The sequence below is a fragment of the Agelaius phoeniceus genome, chromosome 13 (assembly GCF_051311805.1).
Source record: "Agelaius phoeniceus isolate bAgePho1 chromosome 13, bAgePho1.hap1, whole genome shotgun sequence".
NCBI lineage: Eukaryota > Metazoa > Chordata > Aves > Passeriformes > Icteridae > Agelaius > Agelaius phoeniceus.
The window spans coordinates 1,065,628-1,090,213 of NC_135277.1; the positions used below are offsets into that span (position 1 = coordinate 1,065,628).

General features: G+C 52.1%; 1 long non-coding RNA gene across 2 annotated transcripts; it reads left to right on the forward strand.

Annotated features, from left to right (window-relative positions):
* Nucleotides 1–16,953: 16,953 nt before the first annotated feature.
* Nucleotides 16,954–20,185, forward strand: LOC143695167 (uncharacterized). 2 transcript variants are annotated; one of them, XR_013184145.1, is made up of 4 exons: nt 16,954–17,089; nt 18,211–18,377; nt 18,817–18,988; nt 19,768–20,185. It is a non-coding gene; the product is annotated as an uncharacterized LOC143695167 (long non-coding RNA). The 2 variants fall into 2 exon arrangements; XR_013184144.1 differs by lacking the exon at nt 16,954–17,089 and having other exon boundaries at nt 17,295–18,377.
* Nucleotides 20,186–24,586: the final 4,401 nt, after the last annotated feature.

Consider the following 24,586-nt stretch of genomic DNA (forward strand, 5'->3'; position numbering starts at 1 on the left):
TGAGGCCTCACCTGAGGGGGACAGAGAGGGGACAATCCCCCTTTTCCTGCTGGGAATGAGCCCGGAATGAGTTGCTCAAGGCACTCCACACCCCCACCTCCTGGAGGAGCTGGGATTTGGGAGGCGCAGGACAATTTTTGGAGGTGGGAATGGCTCAGGGCTGTCACAGCACCAGGGGAAGCTCTGGAAGCAGCAGCCCCATCTCATCCCTGCTCCCAGCCCAAGGCGCATCCAAGGGATAACCCAGATCTCTCTCCCTCAGCGCCTCCACGTTGAAAATATCAGCGTCAGCCTCTGGAATTTTCCAGTGACAGCTCGAAAGGAAACAGCTGAGGCACGGAGCTGCAGCTCCACATTCCAGCTATTCCCACTGTCAGCTCCAGGGAGATCTTCATCAGAAGGGCTCTGGAGCTGGTTCCTTCCTGAAGCTGGAGCAGGGAGAGGGCTGGAGGCAGCACTGAGGGATCCAGTGCTCCCTGCCGGGAAGGGGAGTGAAGGGAAGGGGCTGGAATGCCGGGAATGGCTCCCAAGCTCCAGCTCCCAGGAATAACAAAGAGTTTGGCTTGACGTTGCTGGAGCAAGGTGGAAACTGCCGCTGGAATGGGCAGGGAAGGGGAGATTTCCTTGGAACTGAGGTTTCCTTGGCTGCAGAGGCAGCAGGGATTGGCTCTTCCAGCTGGGAATGGGGATGGGATCCACCTCTCTGTCACCCCTCGGGCAGCTCAGGTGGGGACTCCTCCCCTCAGCTCTGCCCGTGGGAAGGCAAATTCCAGCCAGGGCAAAAACTTCCTATGGATGTTTGGGATTTCTGTGACCCAAAAGAGCCCAAAAACAAATCCAGGGGGACCCATGGGATTGCATCCCCTCACTCCCACGGGCAATGAGCCTCACATGGGAAAACACAGGAAAAATCTCACTGAAGTCCATTCCCAAATATATTCGTCCTCTTTTCCCAGACAAACAGCAACAGGAAGAGAGGGAATAGCCTCAGCCTGCTCCAGAGGAGGTTCAGGCTGGACATCAGCAGGGATTTCCTCATGGAAAGGGTTGTTAAACATTGGAATTGCCCAGGAAGGTTTGGAGTCCCCGTCCCTGGAGGTTTCCAAGGAATTCCTGGATGTGGCACTCAGTGCTCTGGGCTGGGTGAAATGGTGTTGAACCATCACAGGCTGGACTCAAAGATTTTGGAAATCTTTTCCAGCCTCAGGAAGTTTGGGATTCAAATATAAAACCCACTTCAAAAAAGACATCTGGAAAGGGCTGCAGAGAAAATCCATCCCATTTTCCCTGAGCTGCTCTTTTCCATCTCCCAGCACAGTTTGCCATTGCTCCTGATTTTTAGCCCATCCCAGCTTTCCATTTGGCCATCCAGAAAACCCAAAGGTCCGGATTTTAAGAGGACAATGAGTGCAGGGAGTGGGATTTGCTCTGTTTTCCATCGGGGTTTGGGAGGTGCTTGTCCCATGCCAGGGCCTTTTTCTTACCTCCCTCAGCACTAAAAGGATTTCCAAAGTCTCCAGAAGCTCCCAAAACTGATGGATGTGCTCCTCTGCTGGGCCCCCAGTCACTGCTAGGGATGCAGTGATTCCAGCTGGGAATCACTGCATCCTCCCAAAAAAAACAAAATCAGGAAAAATTCAAGTAACTCTATGACCCTCCCACTGATATTCCCAGAGCTCTGCTGAGCCAAACCTGCTCATCCCAAATTATCCCAAATCCATCCTCAGCGCTCCCAGTCCCCCCTCTGGACACATCCTGAATTCCTGAAGGGATTGTTCCAGGAAGATGTCCCTGCTCATCCAGGTGCCCTGGGAAGGACAGGACGAGGCAGCTTCAGCCTCTTCCCGAGCCGGTCACAGCCGACTGGAGCAATTTTCCAGCTGAAAGGAAAGCTGTGAAAACTCCTCACGGATCACGGGAGCCACGGCTGCAATTCCCGCTCCAGGGCTCCAGGGATTTATCTCTTGTTTAAAAAGGGAATAAAAAAAAAAAAAAAAAAGGGAAAGGCAACGCTCCGTGTCCCTCCGGAGTTCCAAAGTCAGGAGAGCGCGGACTCAAGGTCGGATCCAGCCCCAGCCCATCCAACCAAAGACTCCCATTATTCCCCTGTGCTATTTAAAATCCAGCAGAGCACAAAGCCCCGGAATTCAGCAGGGAAGAGTTATCCTCTCCCTCAGCCAGGAAAAATCACGGGATATAAATAAAGTGGGTGCAAAGTGTCCCTGTTCTCAGCCCCCGGGAATGTCGTTGGGATTGGGTGGGAAAATCTCAGCAGCAGCTCCCAAGGATCCATCGGGAATGTGGCAGGCGTGGATGGCTCTGGCCGTGGCCCTGGGACAGCTCCAGGAGGATCCTGTCCCCCCTCTCAAGGACACCAGGAAGGGCCCTGTCCCCAGGAGCGCTCCCATCCCTGCGGGAAGGGCCACGGATGGCACGGATCAGCCACATCCATGTGTCCCCTTCCAGCCTGGAATCTGCTTCTTCCCAAAACCTCCTCCGAGCTGGGAGTTCCCTCAGCACAGGGACAACCCGTGGCACAGCCAATGTCCCATTTTCCTGTGGGATGGGATTGCAGAGAACCCTGGAGTGGTTTGGGTTGGGATTTTAAGGCTGATCCCGTCCCACCCCTGCCAGGACAGGGACACCTCCCACTATTCCAGGTTGCTCCAAGCCCCATCCAATCTGGAAATTTCCAGGGAGGGAATATTCCAGGGAGCCAAAGTTGATTCACTGCTGCATTTCCAGCAGCTTTGGGATGCTCCCAATGGGATTCACATCCCTGCTTTTCCCTTTTTTTCATTGGCCCTCTAGGATTTCATGGATCATCCTGGATTCCTCATCCTCCCAGAATTTCCATCAAGGCCCTGTTGCTGTTCTTGGCTCCATGAACTTTTCCAGCTCCTCACCTTCCAGGAGAAACCCTGGTGCTCCTGGATTTACAGATCCTGGACGGCTCCACAATCCTGGAAAAATCCTAAAAAAGTTTTTAAAAAAACAAAATAAAAGCTGGAATTTGCTTTAAAAATCCAGCCTGGATTTTTAGGAAAAAATACCAAACAATTCTATTTCCTTAAAATCCCATTTTAAATTACTTTTTCAGCCTATTCACTGAATGCTCCAATCCCAGTCCTGGAAAACTGCGCTCCACCCTTTGGAGCCAGATCAATCCCTTCCCCAAGCCCGGAATTCCTGCCTCCAGCAGCATTCCAAGCCTGGGATCCAGTACTCCAAACACAACACATGCAACCACTTAGGAGCCAATTAATCCCAGCGGAAGCGCCCTTGTCGTTACATTTCCGGAATAATGCCGGAAAATTCCCGTTGCGTGTCATCGGGAATCATTTAGGGACGTTTGGATCCCAGGTTTTGCTGTCAGAGCTTTAAGGAATGAACAGATGACGGATTCCTGGAATGAGGCTCTGCTTGGAAGACGAGGCCGCGTTGTTTTCCTGCTGTCCCGCCCGGATAATTTGGGATGTTCCAAAATAATTAGGGTGGGTGATTAATCCCTTACAAGCTCTCCGACATGGAAGAGATCCCAGGCTGTCTTAGGGACATGGGGCAACACTTTTAGATCCCAAAAATTGTCATTATATCCCAAAAATTGTCATTATATCCCAAAAAAATCCATTGTGCTCCTCAGTGTGTCCCCAAAATGACATCGTGGTACCCCAAAAAATCATTGGACCCCAAAAGGAACTTTATGCTCTGAAAGTCCTAAAATGCATCATTACACTCAAAAAAATTATTAGACCCTCCCCAAAAAAAATCATTGCTGCACTCCAAAATATTGGAGTGCAAAAAAGTATCATTGTACCCTAAAGAATATCATTATACCCTAAACCCCATAATTTCAGTCTAAAAATCATCATCACATCCTAAACTCATCCTTATACCCCAAAAGACCACCATTACATCCCAAAAAAGTCATTATATCCCCAAATAATAATTATATCCCAAACCCCACCATTATACACTCAAAAGCATCATTATAACTTAACACCCCAGCTTCATACACTTAAAAATCACCATTAAATCCCCAAAAACATCCTTATATCCCAAAAAACACTGTTATACCCCAAACACTGAAATCTGGGCTTGGAAAGAAATTAAAAAATCGGAATTCCTCTCCTGTGCTCCCAAGGAAAATGGTTTCCCCTCCAAAACCTCTCTGGTTCTTTGGGATAAATCCTGGTGTGGGCCGTGGGGTCCAGGGCACCAAATCCGTGTGCGGGACACGGGGTGAAATCCAAGGAAAAAGGGATTACTGGATCCCCTTTTTCCAAGGGCCCACAAAGGAATCTTTTCCGTTAAACTCTGGGAAGCGGCCTTTAATTGATTCCATGTGGTTTCCCCTCCCCTTTTCCCCGATTCCCGTGGAAGTATCCCAGGGACTGGAAAACCACCTCGCTTCCGCCGCGGTTCCCGGCGCAGGAAAGCGGCGGAGTCGCGGATAAACGTTGGAGGCCCCGTCGGTTTTCCCATCTGGCAGCCAGGCTGTGCTGTGAAAACGAAGGATATGCATATGCAAATATTCCCGGGCCGCTTCCAGGACCCGAGGAATTTTTATGATGTAACCACAAGAAGAGGTCGGATAATGGCGGCAATACGGAGCCCCGGAATGCCGCGCGTGGAAGCGGAGCGCCGGGAAGCGGAGCCGCGGAACGCCGCTCCAAAGGAACAGAGAGCAGGTTGGACCTTGGAGGTCTCAGAGTGGGCTGGGTTGGGAAAAACCAGCACAAATCCCAAAAAATACCAGTGGGGGAGTGCCAGGCACTGGTGGGGTGTGGCAGCAGCTCTGGGGATGGCATTGTCCCACCAGGGACATTCCATTGTCCCACCAGGGACATTCCAATGTCCCACCAAGGGCATTCCATTGTCCCACCAGGAATGTGCCACCGCCCCACCAAAATCCCACCAGGGACATGCCATTGTCCCTCCAAGGAGATGCCACCATCCCACAAGGGACATGCAATTATCCCACTGGGGACACGTCATTGTCGCACCAAGGCCATGCCATTGTCCCACCAAGGTTGTGCCATTGTCCTACCCAGGCCATGCCCTTTTCCCCCTCTCCAGAGCCATTCCAAACCCCCCTGGATGTGTCTCCCTGTGTCACCTGCCCTGGGTGACCCTGCCTGGGCAGAGGTCGCTTCCAACCCCACCTATTCCAGGATTTTGGGATCCTATCCCTCCCAGGAATGAGGAACTGCTCAGCTGAGAGTCACTGGTGTCCCCTGGTCTGAGGGGGTGGCACTGCCACCTTCAGCCAGGGACACGTGGGGTGACTTCCCACCACCCCATCCCGATCCAACATTCCCTCTCCAAGCCCTGGAGAAGATTCCCAGCCAGCCTCGTGTCCCCAAAGCCACCCTGGGGGTGACAGTGGCATTGCTCCTGCTCCAATTAATGACGAGCCCCTCCCTTAACGAGCACCTTTGGAAATGATGGGAGCGCTTTGCCCGTCACCGACGCTCGGAGAGAGATCTTGGAATGAACAAAATATTCCTGTGATCTTCTCCCTGACAGGCTGGAAGCAAAAATATTTAGTGAGGAACTCCGATATCCTGAATAATTCAGGAGGCTGCAAACCCCTTGATCATCCCGCTGACTCTGGGAACAAAATAGTCGGGATTTGTGCATCCAAAGCGGAGATAAAAACGCCAGGAGAAGAAAGAGGAGAAGAAAGAGGTTGAAAATTAAATTAAAAAAAGCTGATTAAAAACGCAGCCGTGCCGGAAGGAGGCCTGGGGAGCTGCTCCTTGAAGCCACAGGTGTCCCACTATCACAGTTTTATCCATGGGAATACAGAGGAGGGATCCTGGGGAGCAGCTTCCCTGCCAGTTCTCTGGGATGCAGCGGGAGATGAAGCTGGAGGGACCCCTGGAGTGGCTGTGCCTAGGACAGGGCTCTGAGGCAGCACCTCCTCAGAGAAAGCCCAGGTGCTTTGGTGGCATCTGAGGGGACAAGGGACAGGACACAGGGAATGGCTTCCACTGCCAGAGGGCAAGCATGGATGGGATATTGGGAAGGAATTGTTCCCTGGCAGGGTGGCGAGGAGCTGGGATGGAATTCCCAGAGCAGCTGTGGCTGCCCCTGGATCTCTGGAATGTCCCAGGCCAGGTTGGACAGGGCTTGGAGCACCCCGGGACAGTGGATGATGTCCCTGTCATGGCAGGTGTAGCGTGGGATGGGATAATGGGATGGGATGGGATGGGATGGATGGGATGGGATGGGATGGGATGGGATGGGATGGGATGGGATGGGATGGGATGGGATGGGATGGGATGGGATGGGATGGGATGGGATTTGAGGTCCTTTCCCACCCAAACCATTCCAGGATTTTCTGCGTCCATGCTCGTGGGTGCGCACCAGGAACGCGCCAGCAGGGGGCGCCCGAGAGCGCCGAGCCGAACCCGGCCGAGAGCAGCCGAGAGGAGCCGAACTCGGCCGAACCCGGCCGAGAGGAGCCGAGCTCAGACGAACCCAGAGGGATGGAGGGATGGAGGATGGAGGATGAAGGGATGAAGAGTTGGAGGGATGGAATTTGGAGGAATGGGAGGTAGGAGGGATGGAAAGATGGAGGGATGGAAGTTTGGAGGGATGGGAGAATGGGAGGCTGGAAGCATGGGGGGTTGAAGGGACGGAGGATGAAGCGGTGCTAGAGGAGCCCTGGCTGCACCTCCCACCTTCCACTGATTCACTTCCACACTAAATCCCTGCATCCCATTGGGCAGGGAATGCCAGTGCCACCATCCCACGGAGAGCATGGCCCAACCCAAGCGCACAGCTTCCCATCCCCACAGCCCAAACTGGGATCAGCACAGGGATCTTTGGACACCAATCCCTGTCCCTGGGAGCTCCAGCAGCCCCGGAGCCACTGGCACTGCTTTATTTTTAATATTTAATGGGATAAAAGGCTGGAATTGCTTTTAAGCTTAAATTGCTTTCCCCTTTTTATCTTTAAAAACCACAGCGTGCAGTTTTTGGAGGTTATTTTTTTTGGGGGGGGGAAGTTTGTCCTAATGATCCCTGGTAGCCATTAGGTCGGGAATCAGGCACTTTCAAAGGGATCCATTAAATATTTCATTCCTCGCTCCCATTCCTTTGGTTTTGATCTCCATTCCCATTGATTAAAGACACTGACGGCTCCATTTTGATTAAATCCTAAATCAAAACTCACCCGAAAAATCTGCCAGAGCCGACGTTTATGGAGTTCAGTAAACTTGGTGGAAGAACAGGAGTGCGAGCTGGAAAAAATCCATAAAATCCCTTTCCAAACAAACATCAGTTGACAGCAAACAGATGGATCCGAGGCTCTTATTCCAAACTGGAAAAATTAAGAGTTGGCAGGTCCTGGGGAAAAAAAAAAAAAAAGAAAAAGAAAAAAAAAAAAGAGTTACAAAACATCTTAAAGTTTTCCCCTTCATATCCTGGTGTTGCTCTGGGCACGGGTTCAATATTTTCCTAGGCTACTGCACGGAAAAGGGGCTGGATACAGGGAAGCAGCTGGCACAGGAGGCCTTGGAATTCCTGGGAAGATTGATGGGAAGCAGAGCTGGCAGCATCCCGAGGATCCGGCCCCGCTCTCAGCCCAGCCCCGCGGCACAGCCATCTCCAAAGGGGCAGGAAAAGTGTGGAAATGCAGGGATTTTCCTGGATTTGTTGGCTTGCCCCGGGATAATGTTAAGGGAATGTTCTTGGGAAGGTGCAGCCATGGAAAACTCAACCTCTGGCTCTGCTCCAGGAGGGGAATGTGAGGGGCACCAGTCCCGTCCATCCTGGAACATTCCAGGGATCCAGGGGCAGCCACAGATTCTCTGGAATGCCATCCCAGCCCTTCCTCTCCCTCCCACTCCCGGCCAGGAATTCCTTCCCAAAATCCCCACCCAAATCCCTCCTTTTCCAATCTGAAGCCATTCCCTGTGTCCTGTCCCTCCATCCCTCAACCCAAGTTCCTCATCCACCTCTCCCAGAGCCCCTTGGAAGCTGCTCCAAGGTCTCCCTGGATCCTTCCCTTCTCCAGGATGGAAAATCCCATTTTTTTCATCAGAAGTGCCACCATTATCCCATGTTTAATGAATCCTTGGGATTCTGGGCTATCCTGAGGGATCCTCACAGATCCAAAGGAAATCCAGGATATTCCTCAGCTCTTGAAGGGATATTTTAAAATACAGGATCAAGCAGAGGAGGAAAAATGAGGTTCCTTCCCAAAAGTGACAATATGGGAGTGGCCCCAAGAATCCAGAGGGACCAAGTGGGAATGGCTCCATTCCTGCCTGGAATGCTCCTGGATTCTGCCTGTGAGTGCCTTGGTGTTCCCAGGCACGGAAAAATTCCAGCCCCGAGCCCACCCTGCACTCGAATCCAATTATCCACCCAAGAGCGGAAAATCACAGATGGCTCTGCTGGATTTTCTGAAGGAGCTCTGCTCCAGAGGCATTATCCACGGAACTGCAACCAACACGGGCACTCCAAATGGCAGCAGCTGGAAAAATCCAGGAACTCTCATCTCCGGGCTAAAAATCCCAGAGATGAGAGAGCTCCTGGAAATTCCTCCTTGCATGGGAGAGGGAGGGAACAGCGGAGCTGGGAGCTCAGGGGATCAGCCTTGTCCAGAGCATCCCGCTGATGCCGAGAGCCCGATGAAAACCCCATGGAAAAATCCAGAGGAAAAATCCTGAGGAAGAAATCCCGAGGAAAAAATCCCAATGAAGAAATCCCAATGAAGAAATCCCGAGGAAAAGTCATGAGGGGAAAAAACCTGAGGAAAGAATCCAGAGGAAAAATCCAGAGGAAGAAATCCCGAGGAAGAAATCCTGAAGAAGAGAGCCCAAGTAAGAAATCCCAAGGAAGAAACCCTGAGGAAAAATCACAAGGGAAAAAAAACCTGAGGAAAAAACCCAGAGGAAAAATCCAGAGGAAGAAATCCTGAGGAAGAAATCCTGAGAAAAAAAATCCAGAGGGAAAACCCCTCCAGCCTTGCACCAATTCCAACGGGAATGATCCACAGCTCCATGACTGGGAAGCTGGAAGGGAATTTGGGAACACCTGGAGAGGGTGGAATGCTGGAGGATGCGGGATGGATTGAAGGTAGATCTGAACTTATTCCTGCCCTAATATCCCTGGGATAGGAGGAGGAAAAATCCTGGAATCCCAGGGGGGTTTAGGTTGGAAAATCCCTTTATGGTCATCGGCTCCAACCATTCCCCCAGCAGCAATTCCGGGGTTTATTTCCATGCCACATCCAGGTTTTTCCTAAAGGAACAAATTCCCAGCGGGTCTCACCTGTAAATCCATGGCAGGAGCTGGACCCAAACCCATTCCTGTGTTAATATCTCTGGGAAAAGCAGGGATCTCTGCCGCTGAGCAGGAAGAGCTGATCCATAAATATCAGGTCCCTTCCCAAGGGAATGGCACCCAGGGGGTGTTCCCATCCCATTCCCACCCTCCTGATCCCGTTATCCTGCTCCTCATGCCTGGAATAAGAGGAGTTTGGCAGCTGGCTCCGGATCCGGGGCTGGCAGGGAATTTTGGACCTTTGGAGCTCTTTGCTTCCCGGGGTTCCTTCCCTGCTCCAGCAGCTGCCAGCCTGCCCAGGAACAGTGGAGAGGTGCTAATCCCACTCCAGATTCCCGCAGAAATCCACAAAATCCCATCGCTTCACACTGAGCTCATTTGTCCCCTTCCCAAGTTTCCTGGAGAAGGAAAACACCGACTCTTATTCCTGCTATAAATAACCCCCAGGCTGCTGGGAAACTTGGAATTCCAGCTTTTGGGAACAGCCACGGGGGTTGGGTGTTTATGAAGGGAATTCCTGGCGTGTTCCAGGCTGGATTTGTGGATTGTCACTTGCTGCCATCCCTAAAAAATGGCTTTTCCCCTTTTTTTTTCCAGTCCAGCAGCCAGCAGAGGTCGGTCTGTGGATCCCAGACGTTGGCAGTGACAGCTCCAGGCGCCTCAGGGTGCTAATCCACAGGGAAAGTTTTTTCCAGCCGATCTTTCTGGCGCTGGAAAAGGAAGGCCCTTCCCTCTCCTCGTGCCGGTCACTGCTCCCGAGTGTCAACAGGACAAATTTAGCCCCGGCTCAAATCCCAGGGCACAAATCCAACCCCGGAGCTGCTGCTCCAGCCATGGCCCTGCGGGATCACTGCGGCTCCAGCCGGGAAGGATTGGGATCCACTGGGATCGGGTGGATTTGGGAGATGGAGGTTTGGGTTCTGTGTCACTTTTCACACTGCAGGGAGGAGCAAGTTCCTTCCAGTGAGGGTGGGGAGGCCCTGGCACAGCTTTTCCAAGGAAATCATGGATGTGCCATCCTTGGAAGTGCCCCAAGAGGAAAAATCTGGGGAAGGAAAAGGGATAGGGAAAGGGAAAGGGAAAGGGGAAGGGGAAAGGAAAGGAAAAAGGAAAGGAAAGGAAAGGAAAGGAAAGGAAAGGAAAGGAAAGGAAAGGAAAGGAAAGGAAAGGAAAGGAAAGGAAAGGAAAGGAAAGGAAAGGAAAGGAAAGGAAAGGAAAGGAAAGGAAAGGAAAGGAAAGGAAAGGAAAGGAAAGGAAAGGAAAGGAAAGGAAAAAAGGAGAGAAAGAAAGGAGGAAAGGAAGGAAGGAAAAAGAAGAAAGGGAAAGGGAAAAAATCATCCTGAGCAAGAAACCACCAAAAAATTACCAACCCCACCGGAGCACAACCATCCTGTCCTGAGAGGGATGTTTTACCCCACAATCCATCCCCATTCCCTACCTGCTCCCGAATCCAGGCCATTCCCATCCTGTTTTACCCCACAATCCATCCCCATTCCCTACCTGCTCCCCAATCCAGGCCGTTCCCATCCTGTTTTACCCCACAATCCATCCCCATTCCCTACCTGCCCCCGAATCCAGGCCGTTCCCATCCTGTTTTACCCCACAATCCATCCCCATTCCCTACCTGCTCCCCAATCCTGCCGTTCCCTCCGAGCATTCCCGCTGCTCCATAAATTACCCGCTGACAGCTTTAATTTGTGCAAACGAGGCCTGGGCTGCTGCTGGCAGCCGCTGCTCTAATAAGGTCAATATATATTCATGGATGTGCCAGGGAGCAGGGAAAAGCGGGAATGCGGCTCCAGAGTGGGAACGAGGGAAAGCTGCAGCTCCTCGGGGCTCTTGGCTCATCAGCCATGCATGGCAGGAGCGGGGCTGGGATTGCGCTCCGGCGCTGGCAGGGAGCAGGGAATGCTTTCATTCCCTGCCAGTCCCGGGGAGCTGATGCTCCCCGAGTGCTGGAGGGGTTGGTTGGTTGGTTGGTTCCTGTTTTTGGGTTATTTTCTTTTTTTTATGGATTTTTTCGGGGTTTGTGGTTGACCATTGGAAGGTGAGTTCCTGCTGAGAGAAGCTCCAGGGATATGAGAGACACTTCCAGAACCTTCCAGGAGAGCTGGAAAGGGGTTTGGGATGAGGGGTGGAGGGACAGGACACAGGGAATGGCGCCCACAGCCAGAGGGCAGGGGGAGATGGATATTGGGGAGGAATTGTTCCCTGGGAAGGGATGGAATTCCCAGAGAAGCTGTGGCTGCCCCCGGATCCCCGGAATGTCCGAGGCCAGGCTGAAGCAGGAGGAGCAGCTTTTCCTTTGGAATCTGAGTGGCCACGCCATGGGATGCAGGACAGGGCAGGAGCCGCATCCCAGGATCCTGGAGGAGCAGGAGGAGCCACCCACGGGCTCCAGGAGCTTCTCCAATCTTGGGATCCCACAGGAATTCTGGCCTCCTGCCAGCCCCTTCCCACCCTGGCAAACCGCAGCAGCTGGCCCTGGGATTTTGGGAGCCTGAGCTTCCCTCTGGAGCCGCACGGATCTGCAGGGACATCCCAGGGGCTTGTCCAGCGTCCCTGCTCCCTTCCTGGGAATCCTTGGCTTTTCCAGGAGCCACTGAAGGGTCTGTGCCTCGCTCAGAGCGCCAGCACCGTGGTGACATCCCTGAGCAGGGCCACACCTCCATCCCAGCCTCCCTGGCTCGGGATCATCCCAAATTCCTTTGATCCCAGCCTCCCTGGCTCGGGATCATCCCAAATTCCTTTGTGCCTCCTGGACAGCGCATTCCCAGCTCCCGTGGCTGTTCCTGGGAGTGGATCTTTGGGAAAAGGGCCACGGGAGGAACCGGGGATGTTTGATCAGGCTCGTGTTGACTTTGGGAGCCGCTGAGCAAACACCAAGCGTGGGGAAATCCAACAAACACCGCTCCAGAGGCGCCGTAATCGGCTTAAAATCCAAGGATAATTACCCGAGCCCAAAGCTCCCGCATCCCAAAGCTCCGGCACCTGCCAGGCATTGGAATTAGCTGGGGAAGACAACCTTGGGAGCTGGGATCTGCCCCCAGCTCCTGAAACCAGGGATGGAAACAGCCCGAGGGGAAGGAGCCCTGGTGCTGCCCCAGTCCCGACACAAATTCACTGAGGAAAAGCCCCTGGAGAGGCGGGACGGGATCAAATCCTGGATCAGAGCTCCCATTCACCTGGAAGGAATGGACGCCCAACAATCCCTGGATTCCAGCAGGCGGTGGGGAAAAGCCCTGGAGTGATTTTCTCTTCCTACCAACAGCTCCAGGTCAAACCTGCTGCGTTTTCCTGGGACGCGGCCACTCCCAGGCACATCCCTGATTAACGTAACCGGGGCAGGTGGATCCAGCCGGCATTACCAGGCTTTTTTGGGATCGGATCAGGAGCGAGGGAAGGTGTCAGGAGCTGCTGGAATGTTCGCAAATTCAAAGTAATGAAACAGCTCCAGGCTGGTGAATTATTAAGGATTTTTCCCAGGTTTCTGATCTTTTATTCCCTTTATTAAATGTGGAAGTCAGGAATCAGGGAGCTGCTTCCCTTCCTCCTGCTTTCCCAAAAGAGGCAGAGAGGAGGGAAAGGCAAATCCCGGGATGGGATGGGATGGGATGGGATGGATGAGCCTGAGCATCCCATGGAGCATTTCCCAGGATTTGGAGGTGCTGGAGGGACACTCAGCTGGATTTTCCCACTGAATTTATTTCTCCAAAGGAGGATCAATGTTTTAATCATGGAATTCTTTTGGGAAAGGACCTTAAAGCTCACCCCCTTCCACCCTCTGAGGGACACCTTCCACTAATCCAGGTTGCTCCAACCTAGCCTAGACCACTTCCAGGTGTTGGGACTATAATTCCAAGCTTAATTATCCTTTAAATAAAACAGGAATGTGACACTCCCACTCCCTGAGTGCTGCCAATCTTGTACCACATTCCCAAAACAAATCCTTCCCAACTTTAAAATCTTGGAGGAAAGCTGGATCCAATTGGAAGTGAAAATTAATGGCAAATCCTTGGAACCACATGAAGAGTTCCTTGGAAAGCAGCTCAACATGGAAACAATCGGAAAAGCCTGGAATATAAATATTTGTCCTTCCTGGTGCCAGAGCAGCAGGAAAAATGAGGAGAGGTTGGCACGGGAGCTTTCCATAAACACCCGCTCCAAAGGCCGGCCTTGGATGCATGGAATTGTTGGTCAATTTTTCCATTTCCTTCATCCAAAGAGAATTAAACATGCAGGAGATGCCAGGAGCTGATGGGTTCTGAGGGAACGTTGCACAATGGAATGGGTAGGAAGTGGGAAGCTGTGGGAATATGGCTGGAAAAGGGCAGGGCCTCTGCAGGGTTAAAAATCCAGGCCTGGGAATCTGGGAATCAGCGTGGCAGGAACACGGGATGCTCCTGGACTGGAGGATTGGAACAGGCAGGGGTTGGGATCACAATCCTGCTGCTCCCACGGCACTTCCCAGGCACCTTCCAAGGAAATTCCAGCATTTCCTTTCATTTCATCCATTTTTTCCTTCAATTTGACCGCTTTTTTCCTGTCATTTGAACCCTTTTCCTTCCCTTTCCTCCCTGAAAAAATAGGAAAACAAACAGGCAAATCCCTTCTCCTCAAGGCCTCCTTGTGTTCCTTTTTATCTTTTCCTAGGTTTTTTTTTTTTCTTTTCCTGGATTTCTATTTTCCTCTTCCTGTGTTTTAAACTGAAGGGAAACCTCAGGACAAAAGAAGGAAAGATCCATCTTGGAACACTTATGGAAATCTATTGTTAAAAGTGGATTTTAATTTGGGATTTCTGGCCCAGTTTGGTGGCTGCTCACAGCATTCCCGTTATCCAGGGGGGATGCAAATGGAATCCAATGGGAACAGGTGCTCCTGTGCATGGCAGAAGAGCTTCCTTGGACATGGAGAATCCTGGAATGGCTTGGGTGGGAAGGGACCTTAAATCTCATCCCATTCCATGGGCAGCAGCGGCGCCATTCCGAAGTATTTACGGAGCATGCAATTCCATAACCTTGGGCAGGGACACCTCCCACTATCCCAGGCTGCTCCAAGCCCCATCCAACCTGGACTTTCCAGGGATCCACCACAGGAAGAACAGCACTCTGGAGCAACTCCAACAATGCCGGGAGACCCCGGCTCCTCCAGAAGCTGTTTTCCATGGATAACACCTGCTTCAGCACTTGGCTCTGGTGGATTCCCACTGTTTTTTATGGATTCAAGCTCAGGAACCCCACAGTGCAGCCGCCTCCCATTCCAACCCTGAGCGGAGCAACTGGGACCTTCCCTGGGAGCCACCCACTGTCCCCTCCATGAAAACCACTCCGTACCTTGGAAAAGCCCCGGATTCCTCAGATTGTTCTGATTTCCAGGAGGCAGCCGAGCCTCCGGACCCCGCGGCTCTGCAAACAGCGGCTCTTTCCCGGCGCTGTTTTCTCAGCCAATATTGACTCTGCTCCCAACACGGCTCCCATGGAGCCGGGCGCTCCCAGCGGGATCTGAGGAGCATCGGGACAAGGCGGAGATAGCGGCGCGTGATAACAGCCCCCATCCCACTGTTCCTGCCGTGGGATAACGCCGGAATGCCGGTGGGAGAATCCCGTGGAAGCGGGGGAGGCAGCGCCGCTCCGGGCTCCCCCAGGCATCCCAAGGTTATGGAATTGTGTGCTCCGTAAACACTTCGGAATGGCGCCGCTGCCGCCTGTCACCTTGGGTGGCATTCCAAGGGTTTTGTGGGGATGGGCCCCATTCCAAGGCTTCTGGTGCTTCCCAGAATCGTCAAGGAAGGAAGGAAGGAAGGAAGGAAATCAATCTCCCACTATCCTGGCCTTGGACACTTCCAGGGATCCAGGGGCAGCCATGGCTGCTCTGGGAATTCCAGCCCAGCCCCTCCTCACCCTCCCAGCCAGGAATTCCTTCCCAGTATCCCATCCATCCCTGCCCTCTGGCAGTGGGAAGCCATTCCCTGTGTCCTGTCCCTCCATCCCTTGTCCCAATCCCTCTCCAGCCTTCTCCAGCTTGGAAGGAAGCTGGAATTTTCCCATTTGCTCTCTGCCATTCCATAAATAACCAGATTCCGCCAAAAGTTGCTGCCTGCAGGAGCCTCTCCTTTATTCTCCCTCTGTTTCTCCTTTATTCTCCCTCTGTTTTCCCTCCCAAATTGTTCCCTAAGTGCCTTTATCCAATATTTATCCCCTCTGCCAGGAACAAAGCGTTGGAGACGGATAACGCGCCTCACCCATTGTTCCTCCTGAATTCCAAATGCTGTTATTCAGGGAAAACATCGCTCCTTGCATCTTTTAGGCGCTCTTTGCTCTTGATCAGAGCCCAATTAAGCTCCTTTTCCCGGGAAAACAGCAGAGCTGGAGCATTCTCACCTGGAAAAAGTCTTCTGGGATGAGGATCGTCACTTGTCACGAGGATATGTTTGGGTATCCAAAGGGAAAATTGTGTGGATCATTCTCTGTCCCAGTTTTCCCCTTCCATACAGCAGGAATTAAAGGTGAACGCTCTTCCTCCTTTTTTAATCTCCCAGTGCCCAAAAGGGAATTCCAAAAAAAAGAGGGAGAGAGAATTCCGACATGGACGGTGATAGGAGAAGGGGGAACGGTTTGAAATGGAAAAATGAGAGATTTAGATGGGATATCGGGAAGGAATTCCTGGCTGGGATGGAATTCCCAGAGAAGCTGTGGCTGCCCCTGGATCCCTGGAAGTGCCCAAGGCCAGGCTGGGACAGGACTTGGAGCAGCCTGGGATAAGGAAAGGTGTCCCTGCCCTTCCAACCCCGACCATCCTGTTGATTCCATGGCTTTGGGAATTCATTTCCATCCCTTTTCCTCCTCGGCTCCTGCCCGCGGGCTGCATCCAGGCCCTGCCCGTGTTTGGGTGTCACTCCTGGCATCTCCTGCTCCTTTGGGCTGCAGATGAAAAACATCTCCCAGTTTTACAGCAGCTCCTTGGGCCCATTCCCGGCCGGCCATTCCCGCCTGGCAGTGTCTCCTGAAAAACATTTGGCATCTCCTGTTCCTCTTTGTTTCGAGCCCCAATCCAGCTCTGCCTGGAGTCCTCCCAGGATTTTTTTTTCCCTATTTTTTCCGTCGGGACTCAGGTGTTTTCCACGCCGATAACACCCCCGAGTCACCTGCCCAAACACGCTCCCATCCCGAGGGCCAAAGTCCGGGAATTGCACCCTGCCCTTGAGCGAGGCTCAGCCCAAGCCCTCTTAGGCCCCGCCTAATTAACCCGGGCCTTATTAGCAGATAATCGCTGGACATTTAAGCAAATTATCCGCAATAAAAGTGGGACAATAATTCCAGTGTTTAGTTTCGCTCTGCTCCTTGCTGGAATCGGGCTCTGTTTGCCCGGAGTTACACATTATCCAGGACCTTTCGGCACCAACGGCTGCTCCGTGGCTTTGGATTGTTTAAAACCAGCCCGAGTCAGTAAAAGTTTGGATAAATATTGGATTTGGCCGAGTTTGCTGTTTGGATCAGGAACCCGATTGCTGCTATTGATTGACAGATGTGCCCAAATGTTTGGAAAGCCTGGCCTCGATTGGATTCGGGAAGGTGTTTGGGCAAACAGCCCTAATCCAAGGCAAACAGAATCCTTGGAAGCAGTTCCAGGCTGTGTTAGCAGAGCAAACGGAGGCTCTGCAAACAGCTTAGAAGAATCCGGCCACCTTCACGTAACCTTTGGAGGAGGGATTGATCCGGGGGGAGGCGGCCCGGAGTTTGCACAGGGAGCAGATTGAGTGGGATCAGCGGGATATCGACCCCGGCGCAGGGTAAATGTTAGCGCTGAGCCCCGCCGGCCGCTCCCCCGCCCCGCGCTCCGTGGAATTTATCTTCTGCCGGAGCTCCGGGGCCGCGGCGCCGCAATAAAAAGGGATAACGGCTCGGGATGGAGCCGCTCCGCCCCGAGGCTCCTCCCGGGAAGGGCTCAGCCTCCCGCGGCCGCGGCGGGGATTGGCGGGGAGCGGGACACATGGATGGAGGCTCGGGAATGCCGAGCCGCGGGCGGGGTGGCGCGGGGAGACGCGGATGGGATAAAGGGATGGAATGGTGGGATGGAACGGGGATGCATGGATGGGATGGCACGGGGATAAAAGGATGGGATGGCACAGGAACACATGGATGGGATGGAATATGGATGCATGGATGGGATGGCACAGGGATAAAAGGATGGATGGAACATGGATGCATGGATGGGATGGAAAGGGAAAAAATAATGGGATGGCACATGGATAAAAGGATGGGATGGCATTTTTATGGCATTTATCCCTGGGATAAATGGATGGGATGGCACAGGGATACATGGATGGGATGGCACATGGATAAAAGGATGGGATGGCACAGGGATAAAAGCATGGCATGGTACAGGGATCACAGAGGGGATAGAACACGGATGCATGGATGGAATGGCACAGGGATGGATTGATGGGATAGAACCTGGATGAACTGATGGGATGGAACATGGATGGGGTGGCACAGGGATGGATTGATGGGATAGAACATGGGCGTGCCGCTAGGATGGAGTCACTGATGGAATGGCACACACGCGCACTGATGGGATGGAACATGGATACACCTCTGGAAGAGCACATGGATTCACTACAGGCCAGCCTTGGAAAAGGCGTTTGAAGGCGGATTTATCCCGTGGGAATCACAGCTGGCAGCACGGCTCCAACACCCCCCTGCTTCCAGCTGCCCATGGCATTCCCCAGTCACAGCCAGACCCTGGCTACTTACGGATGCCCTCCAGGCTCCTCCCTCTCTCCAGGGCACTTCCCAAAATTCTTGGGGCTGTATTTGGATGATCCTCGTGGGTCCCTTCCAGCCGAGGACGTTCCATGTCCCATGGAAATGCCTCAAGCACCCACCTTGACCACAGCACTTCCTGCTCCAGGGAGATACGCAGGATACACGGAATATTCGGGATACACGGAATACTGGGGATCCAGGCCGGATTTGCGCGTGCAATTCCCGTGGCGTGGCTCTCCGTGCACAAGTGGCCATCCATGCATCCCGACGCCATCTGGGGCGCCAATTACCGGGAGCACGCGCGGAATCGAGGTAATTACTCCCGCAAATTGGCCGTGTGATTGCACGGGCATCCCTGGGATATTCCAGGCCTTTTCCGAGCCAGGCTTCCAGAAACTCCAATAGATTCCAAGTTACGTTGGAAATTATCTGCCCATCTGGCTGGGCCTGCCAAGAACGGCTGTTTATGGGCAGAGAGATTAAACAGCCGCTCTTGATCGATGGTTTAATCATTGGAAGGGAGGGAAAGGCATTGGATTTTCCCAAGGATTGACCCAGGATCCGGAGACTAATGACAAGTTTAATTAAACAGGGAATAACCAGCTTTTTCTCCTGAAGTATCCACTAAAAATGACCCTGGATACACGAGGAGAACGTGTCTGATGGATCATTGCTGCACTGAGAGGAGCCGTGGGTTTAAATAAGCCTGGATTAATTATTAAGCCTGACTTGCCTCCATTTCCAATGGCAGAAAACCTGGGAAGGGCTGGAGGAGTTCGTGGCCTCACCTTTCCAGGGGTTTTCCATGCCTGGAGCTCCATCCCCTCTCTGCTCCTCACTCCAGTGGGCCACATCCAGCTCCATGGAAGCACCAGAGGAATTCCAGTGATCCCAGAGGAATCCATGGCATCTGTCCCCCTCAGGTGAGGCCTCACCTGCAGAGCTGCTCCAGCCCTGGATCCCAGCACCAGCAGGACCTGGAGCTGCTGGAGCAATTCCAGAGGAGGCCACGGAGCTGCTCCAGGGCTGGAGCCCCTCTGGAGCCAGGCTGGGAGAGCTGGGAATGTTCCCCTGGAGAAGGGAAGAGCTCAGGGCCCAAAGGGGCTCCAGGAGAGCTGGAGAGGGACTGGGGACACAGGAATGAGGGATAGGACGCAGGGAATGGCTCCCACTGCCAGAGGGCAGGGATGGATATTGGGATATTGGGAAGAAATTGTTCCCTGTGAGGGTGAGGAGGGGCTGGGCTGGAATTCCCAGAGCAGCTGTGGCTGCCCCTGGATCCCTGGAAGTGTCCAAGGCCAGGCTGGAGCAGCCTGGGACAGTGGGAGGTGTCCCTGCCCATGGATCCCTCCCAGCCCAAACCGGTTTGGGATTCTGGGAACAGAGGCACAAAAACGTGGGAATGTTCCCCACAGCAGGACAGGGATTAAAAGGCATTCCTGGCATTGTGCAGCCGTGGATAATTGTTCCATGGAAAGCAGCTCCCACTGCCACACCAGGAGCACTCGGAGCAGGACATCACCCCGGGGTTTTTGGGAAAAGCTTTTTCCCATCACCAGGGGAGATCAGCAGGTTCAGCATTCCCAGAGGGCACAGGACGATGGGATGGGATGGGATGGGATGGGATGGGATGGGATGGGATGGGGATGGGTGATGGAAATCCCTGACCTCAGCACCCAGATGATTCCCAATGCTCATCCAGCTCCTGGATGGATTCATCCCCTCCAGCACCAGGAACAGCCAGGATGTGCCAGGAGGAGCCTTTGGACTCAAATCTCTTCCCTTTTGTTCCTTTTTCTTTTGATTCCATGTCAAAAATTCCCAGCATTTATCGCACTTTTTGTGCTCCTTAACGGGAGCCTGGTTTTTTTTTTAGGGATTATATAAAAATCCATATTTATGAGACGAGCAGGGATCAAGAACATGGAGATTTAAAAGATCCAATTATCTTCCCAAAGTTTGCCTTTATGTTCATCCTAATGAATCCAATGTTTTCCAGGGAGATAATTGCCTTTCCCAGCTCGTTAGAATTCCAGCATTCCCTGATTTTCAATTTAAAAGGAGCCCCTGCCTCCTGCTTGAAGTCTTGGGTCCTCAAGGAATTCCTGAGGAGGAATTTTTTGTCCTGTACAATAAAAATAAAACTTCCTAAAGATTCCTGGCATCCTCACTGGATGGAACATCCTTTTGTTGGGGTGGGAAAGTCCGGAATGTGGGATTCAGAGGGAAAAGAGGGAAAGCAGAGGAAGGTTTGATAGGAGCTGCTGCCATGGGAGACACCAGGGAACAAGTTCTGGCCTGGCCAAATAAAGTTGGGAATTCAGCCAGGAACTGGACAATTCCAAGGATAAATCCCACAGTTCCCGGAGCAGCAGCTCCATGCCCTGGCTGGGCATCCCAAACCCCAAGGATCATTTTGGAATCGTTATCCTTTGGGATTCCCATCAGGATAAAGATCCCAAAGCCTCCCACACTCACACTGAGGGGGTTTCCAAGTCCTTCCACGCCCCTGGTCCCACTGGAGCCGATGGGATTCTTGGGATGTGCCCCAAACCAAGACAAAAGGGACAAAAAGCAGCAGGAATTGGTACCTGGAAAGGTTGAGCTGCCCCATTCCCAAGGAAAACCGGGATTTCCCAAGGAAAACCAGGATTTCCCAAGGAAGCAGCTATTTTTCCCATATTTTTAAATCCAGGCTCTTCCATGGACATCCAACCCCGCTGACATTCCAACCCTCCACTCGACCTATGGATCAGCATTCCTGGCAAAAGAGCAATTCCAAAAAAACCCCAAAGCAAACCCCTTAAATTGCACTTTAATTGGATTTTCCAGAGGGTTATTAGGAAATGTTTCCAATCAAGGAGTAAATTGGGATTGTAATAAAATATTCCATAAATATTTACATTGGCCCTGGCTCCACTTGAAAAGCAGGGACATTTTTCCCTCTTGGACACGCTGCCAAAGGAGCCGGTTGGAAAACCAAGGTCCCAGAGTCGCTTTGTTCCCATGCAGGAATGATCAGAGCGGGTTTCCCCCCCCAAATTCCACCTGGAAAGATTCCAGGTGCATCCCAGGTAAGTCTTGGGATCCAAATGGGATGAGCAGAGGGAGCAGAGGAAGGAGAGGAGGGAAAATTCTCCAAAGCTGCAGCATATCCCAAGGAATTTACGAGCTGTGTGGGGTGGGCAGGGCTCCAGCTCCATCTAATCTGGATCCAGATCCAAGGGAACCGTCTGGTTTCACGGGATGAGGCTTTAATCAGGTGTGGATCAAGGAATTTCCCAGGAGTAATTCAACCCAGGCTTTGTTTATTGCTCCGCCCGTGACCCCGGGCCGGGGCCCTGTTCCATACTGAACCCGTTACCTGCTGATATCCCGGGATCCAAGAGGGATTAGGGAAAATTTTCCTGCTTTTCCAGATAAGCTGCTCTGTCTGTTGGAGCACAGAGGAAGGGGAGGTTTTTTCCAGCATGGAAAAGAAGCAGCTGGATTAATGGGAAGGGTTAGGAAAACACTGCTAGGGCAGGGATGAGCAATCCATGAAATATCCCATGGATTAAAAGGATCCCAGGGAAGCAGAGCTGGAGAGGGATGGGGATGCTCAGGGGTCATGGCCAGGCAGGAGGATCCTCACCCAGGATATCCATTGGAGGGAAACCTTGGAAAAATCAGGACAGGCTTCCCAGAGAAGCTGTGGATGAATCCTTGGAAGTGTCCAAAGTCAGGTTGGATGGGAATTGAAACAACCTGGGATTGGGGAAGGCATCCCTGCCCATGGCAGGGGTGGAATTGGATGGGATTGAAGGTTTAGGAATAAAAATAAGGGGCCCGGGATTTGGGAACAAAAACCAGGATCTCAGAAGGAAAATAAGAAAGTTCAAGGATTAGGAAGAAAAACTACCAGCCCAGGGTTTAGGATAAAAGATTAGGATCCCGGATTTAGGAACAAAACATAGGAGCCAAAAGTTTAGGAACAAAAGTTAGGAGCAAAAATTCAGAGCCCAAGCTCTGGGAGGAAAAATTCCAAGCCCAAGGTTTACGAACAAAACTTAGGAGCAAAACCCAGGAGCCAAAAGTGTAGGAGTTAAAATTGGGATTGCAGAGTGCAAAAGGCTGGAAAACCCAATGGAAGGGGCTGGGAAAACAAGGAGCAGGGTGGAAAATTTGGGATTCCAATGAGCCCTCGGAGCTGCCAGTGGCACCAGGAGTTTCCCGGCTCCGGCCGCATCCCGGTGCTCCGTTCCCATGGAGCAGCCCCTTGGCAGCTCCCAACAGCTGAGGATATTCCCATTTTCTCCGTCCTTTCCATGATTCCAAGGGACGGAGCCAATTGGCTCTGCCAGGGCTGACGGATGGGAGCCGACAGCGTCGCTTCCCATTAGGATTATTTCTGGGAATCCACACCGGGATGGCTCCGGCAGGAGCTCCCAGCTCCCATCTCCCAACTCCCTGGAACAATCTGCTGCTTCCCGAGAGTTCAAGGAATGCGGGAAAAGCCGGGATGGGGACATTTATTGGCACCAAGGAGAAATCCTACTGGGAATGAAGGCTCGGGGTGGGATTTTAGGAAAAGAGTGGAATCCCGGCCAAGGGCAACTTGGCTGGAATGTGAAAATCATTCCCAGTGGCTCTGGGACACTTAAAGGCATTTTAAGGACACTGGGGACAAATCCATGGATGGGAATGCCATGGAATGCTGTGGGTGGGAAGGGATTAAATCCCATCCTATTCCATAGGCAGGGAACCTCCCACTATCCCAGGGTGCTCCAACCCCCATCCAGCCTGGCCTGGAACATTCCAGGGATCCAGAGGCAGCCGCAGCTTCTCTGGGAATTCCACCCCAGCCCCTCCCAGGGGACAATCCCTTCCCAGTATCCCATCTGAATCCCCTTTTCCATTCCCTGTGTCCTGTCCCTCCATCCCTTGTCCCAGGCCCCTTTCCAGGGAACTCCTTTTCCCTGCTTGTTTTTTCCAGGATGAGGGAAAGAGCATTCCCAGCTGGAATGTTGGGATGTGGCTGGGTGGAAGTTTGGGACACGGAGGTGGGAAGAGCCAGGGCGGGATTGACTCCGGAATGATCCCATCCCATGGAATGGGATCAAACCCTTGCTCCATCCATGGAATGCCGGGAGCTGGGAACGAGCTGGAATCTGCTGCTGATCCAAGGAGGCTTTTCCATGGCTTGCTGGAAAACAGGGATGGGAATCCCGGTGCCACACTGACACCTCATGGAAAAAGCGCTCCTTGCAATTCCAGCACTCCAGGGATGGATTTTTTGGGATAAACGCTTGGATTTTGCTGCCCACTTTGTCCTGATAAAGATGGTTGGGATAAAGGGATATTTCCCTGGAAGTAAAGGGATTGGGACCAGGATCTGACTGGAGATCTTGGAGCTGCAAATCCAACATTCCCCCTCCAACCTCTGCCCTTTGCCGAGGCTTTGGAGGAAAATAAAATAAACAAAAGTAAAAATAGAAATAAAAATCAGAATTAAAATTAAAATAATTAAAATAATTAAAATAAGAAGAAAAATTTAAAAATAAAATTAATAAAAATATGAATAAAAATAAAAATAGACATAAAATTAAAATTAAATTAAGAAGAAAAATTTAAAAATAAAAGAAAATTAAATTGAATTAAAAATAAGAATAAAAACAAAAAATAAAAGTAAAATAAAATTACAAAAATAAAATTATCAAATCCAAGGGCACTGATTCAGAATTCCCAGTGTTTTCAACCTTTTCCTGTATCCAAACCGTCTCCATGAGCATCAGTTCCTCATGTATCCCAGTTTCCCACAGGAATATTCCCAATGGGATTTAACTTGTCACTGGGATAATGGAATCCAAATCCAAGAGATGGCTCCTCATTAACGATTAATGAACTCATTAAATCCCACAAGTAAGAGCCTTTCCCTGAGTTTTCCATCATTCCTCAGTGGTCATCCCTATCCCAATCCCAATCCTTCCAGGAGGGCAGGCAGAAGTCTGGGAGCAGGGAAGCTGCCCAGGCTGGGATTTTCCAAGGGGTCATTCCTTGTCCCAGGGCAGAGCCTGATTCTGGCTGGGGAAGGCTCAGGAAGCAGCACCAATTCCCAATGGTTATCCCTATCCCAGGGATATTCCCAGGAGCCATTCCCTCTCCCAGGGCTCGGGAAGCGGCGCCATTCCCGTGGTTTTCCTGCCCCATCTAGCGGCGCTCCGGGAGAGCTGCTTCCCACGGATCCAGCCGGGAGCTGCCTCTGGAGCTCATGGAATTCCCGAGGGGCTGGAAAAGCTCTCCCTTTGTCCCTCCTGAGCTCTGGAATCCCAGCAGGGGAAGGGCCTGGAGCTCCTGGAGAAATTCCAGAGGAGATCCCGGAGCTGCTTTGCTCTGCTGGGAGAGCTGGGAATGTTCCCCTGGAGAAGGGAAGGATCCAGGGCCAGGACACAGGGAATGGCTCCCAGTGCCAGAGGGCAGGGATGGGTGGGACATTGGGAAATAGGAATTCCCAGCTGGGATGGAATTCCCAGAGAAGGGAA